The sequence below is a fragment of the Monomorium pharaonis genome, chromosome 8 (assembly GCF_013373865.1).
Source record: "Monomorium pharaonis isolate MP-MQ-018 chromosome 8, ASM1337386v2, whole genome shotgun sequence".
Classification (NCBI taxonomy): Eukaryota; Metazoa; Arthropoda; class Insecta; order Hymenoptera; family Formicidae; genus Monomorium; species Monomorium pharaonis.
In genome coordinates, this window is record NC_050474.1 from 12,848,419 (window position 1) to 12,855,578 (window position 7,160).

The following is a 7,160-nucleotide window of genomic DNA, read 5'->3' on the forward strand; positions in this document are numbered from 1 at the left end:
ATAACAAAAAAAGGAGTTGCATAAAAAGAACAAAAGAAGGAAGCATTTTCAAGTAATTTTATATTAATCTTCAAATAGCAAAAAAATTATATTAATATTTAAAGGATGTTTTTTAACGTTTGGACACATCTATAGAACGTTCATCCAGATAATATAAAATGTTTTATATTATCTGGATTATAATAATCGCTTATTAACAAAAAAAAAATTACTTTTCAAACCAACCCAGAGATCTAAAATCAAGATATAATAACGTCTTAAAAACATCTTATAGATACTCTCAATATGTTTTGTAGGTTGTTCATTATTTAGATACAAATAGAATATTGAGACACATTTTAGATGCGATATCTAAAATGTATCTAAATATCCCTAAAACGTCTCATATTTTGTTTCTGGACGTAATACTGTTTAGGAAAAATAAAAAATAAAAGAGACACCAACCACGTCTTTAAAAAAACATAAAAAACAAACTAAAAAATAAATAACTCCATAAAAGCATGAAAAATTGACTCCAGAAGTTGTATAATATATCAAATTTATCTCAATATTTACAGTGAATTATATTAATAATATGATATTTTTATTACTCCATTTAGTTTGATAAATTTACAATTAATCCACTCTCATTTAAAATATCTCTTAAATATTACATTTATTTAAGAATATGAAAAAAACTTTTAAAAGCACTATTACATATTTTAATCTCGATTCCTTAATCTTCACTTTTTCTCACAAGCCTCTTCGACACGCTTAACGCTATAACTCGAGTCAATGAATTATATGATCAAAACTGTTACACCTTTTATGATATTACAATAGAAAAGAGTCCAGATTTCAGTAAGAAAATTATTTTGCATATATTTTACGAAAGTAGTTTATTACGGTAGTATGTTTTTAATATATTATCGTGTTAAAAATATCTAAATTATTGATTACACACACACACACACACACACACACACACACACACACACACACACACACACACACACACACACGTGCGCGCCCGCACGCACACACAACTGAATACATGTAAATTTCAAGTATTGTATATTTTAGAATATAAATCAAGATTTGAAAACAAAATTTCAAGATTGTAACATACTTAAATAATAAATAAGAGAAAGAGACTAGATTCTCATCGTTTTAATACCTAATGCAACGTATCAAACTCAAAAGGTTGTTTGTTGAACTCGAAAAGATTATTTTTATTTTTTTATAAAACTGGTATTATGATACTCTTCGTACATTTTCGACGTGTTCACCACAAAGGTGGTGATCCCGACTTATTTTCACGACCTCACTCGAAAGAGGCCTCTCGAAGAAACTCACCCCGCAGAGTCTTTTTCTCTTTTCTCTCTCTTTTTCTCTTCTGTTTCTCTCGAGATGTGATATTCACCCCGTTAGCACAGATACTCGCCTTCTCGCGCAATACCGATTCCCGATATGTCTACTAATCACAAGAACACAATGAACAACAGAGTATGCACGTCTTGACGTGGTTATTACGGTAGTGAACGTAATTTTGATATATTAAATAAAACATTCGATGATACGATAACGGCGCATGGGGCGGCGGCAGCAACGACAATAGTAACAGCGGCAGTGGTGCCAGTGATACTGTGCGGTGGCGGTAGTAGCGATGGCAATGGTGGCGGTGGTGGTGGTAGCTTAAACCATATACTACTAGACCGCATATCGCCTCTTATACAGAATGTTGCCGAGTAACAGGGAAGAGACAGATAGTGCCTTCTCACGCGTGTGATAAAGAAACAATGCTCCACCGGTGGAGTAAACGTTGCCAAGTGCTGCGTTCCCACGTTTTGACATATTCTCTTCCTAATAACTGTGAACACTTAAATGCAGTCAATGCAACAGAAATAACCTCGATATTGATGGATTCTATCAAATGACAGATAAAGTGTCATATATTTCATTTCAGATCTAAACATTTTTTGAAGCTTTATTGATAATTTACATAAAATGTTACAGTTTATCTGTTGGAATAGTTGGAATTAGCACGAAAGGCCGCTACTTTAATGTATATATGTCTGACAGTTATAGCGCTGTCTCTTTCCCTTTATTCAGCAACAGTTTTCACAGGCAATGCGCGGTCCAATATATATGGTTTAAGGGTAATAGTGCCGGCAGTAGTGGCAACGGCGACGACGATATCTTATGCGCTTTTAACTGGAATTAGAAATTATTAAAATATAAATCGAATCGAATCGTATTGTATCGAATCAAATCGAAACAAATTGAATCAAGTAAGAGTCATTAAAGAGATGCTAAAATTATCCTGTTTTACCGAACAATATAATTAATTCTCATATAGTACAGAGTCTTGTCGTTACATTACAGAAATGTAGCAATCTTGCAGAATGCAAGGCAATATTTCTGAAATATTGAGATTACCCGAGAAAAAAGGGCATAATATGATCATATATGAATATATATAATTAGATATAAACAATTCTAAGAACATTATACATGATTATATATAACCTTAAAAAAACCTTAAAAAGGTAAAAAAGATACGCCAAGTACATAAACGCGTGCTTTCTAAAATAAATTTGAGATCAATACAGTTAGCCAAGTATATTTTAAAAGACTTAAAGAAGTTTAATCTCTTTTTTTTTTCTTTTAAATTGTTTAATCTAAACATCTATTTAATTAAAAAATTGCTTAAACGGGCTTGATGATTAAATGATTAAAATCAACTAACGGGATTATAGTGAAGCAAAAACTTGGCGTGCCCGGCTCGTATTTTTTCTGAACTTCCAAGGCTCTATGTTATTGATATTGATAAATATATATACAAGAATGCAGTTAATGTGACTCGGATATTGCTTTACTATCTGTCAGTTTTTGCTTTATTATATGTTATCACTTATATTCCCATTTTTCAAATAATTTTTTAATAGAACCATGGGTGTGTGTATCCATGTATATGTGAATGTGTGAAAAATAACTCAAGTGAGCTTATTTGCGCAACAGATCACAAGATCTTAGAATTATAAAGTTTATTTATTTTTTCGCGTATTAATATTCACCACTTACATTACGAAATAATTTTATTTTAATTTTATAAAATTGTATGTAGGAACATTGTGAAGCCCCTTGAACGACAAACTGGCTTTACGTGTATGTGTACATGTGATCTGTGGAAAATAATCCAAGTGAGCTTTTTCGCGCAAGAGATTACGAGATCTCAGAAATGAGTGTACCAATTTTAATCGGAGTGGTCGCAATCAAAAGCTCATATCAAAATTATATAACAAAATTGCCATTAGATTTTTGATTATGATTTTAGTTTCTAAGATATTTTAACTGAAAGTGAATTTGACAGCTAAATTCCAGATAAAGCTTAGTAGCGGCGTGACATTTGCGCAGTGAAGTTTGCGTCATTTGCATCATGCAGCAAAATTCTTTATGTACTTGGCGTCGCGCCGCTACCGCGTCGCTTGATGATATCAAAATTTGATCTTATTTGTTTGTAATAATATTTGTTCAGATGTTTCCATATGTAATTATATGTAACTGAATATGATTACAAACATATAAAATCATATTATTTTGTCATTCAAATATTATTATATATAATCGTATAATATAACTAGGGTTAGGAAGTAACGTGTTACTTGTAACGCCGTTACCGTTTTCGTTACTTTTTTTCGGTAACGATCGTTACTTTTGTATGTCTGTAACGGTAACGGTACATTTTTACGGTAACGGTAATGAATTCAGCCGTTACTTTTATCGTTACTTTAGTTTCCTATTATCTTTTATATCTGTTCAATAGATCGCGTGCTAATCGCGCGCATTATTCTTGATTGGATAAAAGTATTCCGATATAGGGCGCTGGAAGTCAATGTTACATGAGAATGCCCTGTTGAAATATTCTGTTGATGCGATACGTAAACCTTTTATTTTGAGATTTAAAAGACTCTAGATAGTTGTCTTCAATACCCAGTGAACAATACGTTGTCAAAAAGATCTCTAAAAGATATCTTGTTTCTGAAAATGATAACATAAAGAGACTTCTAAAAGATAACATAATGATGTCAGAATGTTAACCAATGCGCCGTTTTTTGAGAACAGAAAGATATCATAAAACTGATATCTAAAAGATTTCTTAAATCGGATATCTAAAAAATTTCTTAAATCGGATATCTAAAAGGTTTCTTAAATCAGATATTTTTAAACTGCAACTAAAGATAAAAAAATAAAATAAAAATTCATTTTTTTAAATTATTTTTATCAACAGTAACATACTAAATTTAGGACAATTTTTTATTGATTAATTAAATTTAAATTAAATTATTTTATTCTTACTTGCCGCTGGTAGGTTTGAACCCGAAACCTTAGGATGACGAACCTTGTACTCTATCTGCTACGCCAATTTGACTTATCGATATGGGTACTTGTTATTGTCTTATACATATAATACCAATATGTTATAAACTGACGCAATTATATTATTTTTTATAAAAGCAATTAAATTTTGCAAAACATTAGAAATAAATAGCATTAATTTATTTACTTATTAATTTCATATTGTTAAATTTATCTTTTTTCATAGCCTTAATAATTTGATGGAAATTGCGATCTATTTTTAGCATTAATAGTTTGAAGCGTTCAAATGGTTAATTAGATGGTTTTTATTATTCTGTTTTTGTTTAGTACATGATAAATTTAGATTTTGTGCATTTTTTGTGCACAGTAATTGTAGGCAAACCGTTATTTTTGAAAACATTATCTTTATAATAATTTTTAAATAATATCAAATGAATTTCTCATTTAAGATATTATAATGTTATCTAATTTATGAGTCAACTACAACGCGCATGGACGGCTCAAAAATTGGACAGCATTGTGATATCTTTTATGAGACATCAAGCTGATATCATTTAGCTAATGTTATAAAGATAACATTTTCAAGAAACTTAAATGAGACTCTTTAATTAGAGATCTCAAAGACCTCTTAGTGTTGTCTGATTTCTGAGTCAACTACGACGCGCATGGACGGCTCAAAAATCGGACAGCATTGTGATATCTTTTATGAGACATCAAGGTGATATCATTTAGCTGATGCTATAAAGATAACATTTTCAAGAAACTTAAATGAGACTCTTCAATTAGATATCTCAAAGACCTCTTAGTGTTGTCTGATTTCTGAGTCAACTACGACGCGCATGGACGGCTCAAAAATCGGACAGCATTGTGATATCTTTTATGAGATACCAAGCTGATATCATTTAACTGATGTCATAAGGATAACATTTTCAAGAAACTTAAGTAAGACTCTTCAATGAGATATCTTAAAGACCTCTCTTAGTAGACGTCTCTGGTAAATGTTACCATTTTGACATCATTTCCAAGATATCTAAATGTTTTCTTAAAAAAGTTCTCTTAAAGTTTTCATTCTGACAAGCGTGTTGTTTGGGTACATACAATGTATAACCTAGCTGCTAGATTATAGGTTACGTGCAATAAATGCAATTATAAAATATTTATTTTTATATTTTATAATATATTTTAAATATATGTTTGAAAAATATTCTCTACTTTATATCTTAGACTGCATTCCGATAGTCACTAATAATACTAAAAGTCTAAAAGTTTATAGAATATATATATATATATATATATATATATATATATATATATATGAAACGTGAACTATAGATTTTCAATACTGGCAGTGAATATTGGAATGCTTATATAACGACATTAATTTTTAAAAACAAAGTTTATTAACAATTTTTGACAAAATAACATTTGTGAATTACAATATAAATTCTTATAAAGATAAGTATATTAAAAAAATAAAAATATTAATATAAAGAATTAGAATAATTATTAGTTGACTTTAATATTAAAAAGTTTGCTATATATTAGAAACTAGTTTAAAGTTTTAAGTTTTAATACTGATTATTAAATGATGTAATTTTATAATTTAACATCTTTCTTTAGCTTTTCAAAAAAATAACGAAAAAAGTAGAAGGTAACGAATCGTTACTTTCTAAGTAACGATAACGGTAACGCGTTACTTTTTAAAATAAGTAAAGAGTAACAGTAACGAGTTTTTACAAAAAGTAACGGTAACGGTAACGCGTTACTTTTTTAAGGTAACGTTCCCAGCTCTGAATATAACACATGATCATATTGCATTTACTCATTATATACTCAGACAATACGGATGTTTAAAAGACATCTCAAAAGATACGCCTTTAAAACATTGTCAAAAAGACGTCTTTAAAACGACTTTTGATAATTTTTTAAAAACATCCTCTTTTAAGTCATCAAAAAGATATCTTAAAAGAGATGTTATCAAAAACACGTTATCAAAAAGTTGTCTTTAAGACGAAAGTAAAATCTAACAGATATTCTTTTTTAAGATCCCCTGAGATAATGAGTTAATTTCGTGACAGTTGTCAATACGTATATGACATATACGTATTGTGTAATTATACATTAATTTATTATATATTTTATTATAATTATACTTGTGCAATTGTGCAAATAATGAGCCCGTAATTTTCATGTATTAATTGGCGATAATGCCGTGATGTTAATTACGCTGCTGTGTATTTGATCTCTTCGGTGGACAGATATTTCAATGAGCACAATGATGTTTAAAAAATATTTTTTTTAATGTTTGAGAAACATTTTTAAAAACATTTTTAAAAAACGTTTAAATAATAAGATAAGTCTCCTTTTTCTCATAAAAAAAATATTTATTTTACATTTAAAAAAATATTCTTTTATTACTTAATAAACATTTATTTAACGTTTAAAAAAATTATTTTTTAAATATTTACTAACATTTGCTTAAGGTTTTAAGAGCAAAAAATTGATTGCGTTATTCAATAATTTTCAGAAATTCTAAAACACTCCGGCACTTCGAAAGAAAGCCCTGAATAAACTTTTATACTCTATTCTATATTAAATAAATATTATTTGTACAATAAACTAATAATGTAAAAATTATTAAAAATGAATTTTTAAAAAACGTTTAAAAAATATTGTGTGTTCATTGGGGCATTGCATACGGTTTTAATTTGAGATAATTTTCTTTGTTTAAGAAATATTATATAAAATGCTAACATAATTACTATAGATCTTTTTACATATATGTATATTATTTATAATAT

At 28.7% G+C, this 7,160-nt stretch overlaps 1 protein-coding gene across 1 annotated transcript in view; it reads right to left on the reverse strand.

Annotated features, from left to right (window-relative positions):
- The window catches only part of LOC105831069 (cubilin), a 644,426-nt gene extending 642,922 nt beyond the window's left edge, over window positions 1-1,504 (reverse strand). Inside the window, exon 1 of the mRNA XM_036291394.1 lies at window positions 1,424-1,504. The gene's annotated coding sequence lies outside the window, so the exon portion shown is untranslated. The remainder of the gene's footprint in view (window positions 1-1,423) is intronic.
- Window positions 1,505-7,160: the final 5,656 nt, after the last annotated feature.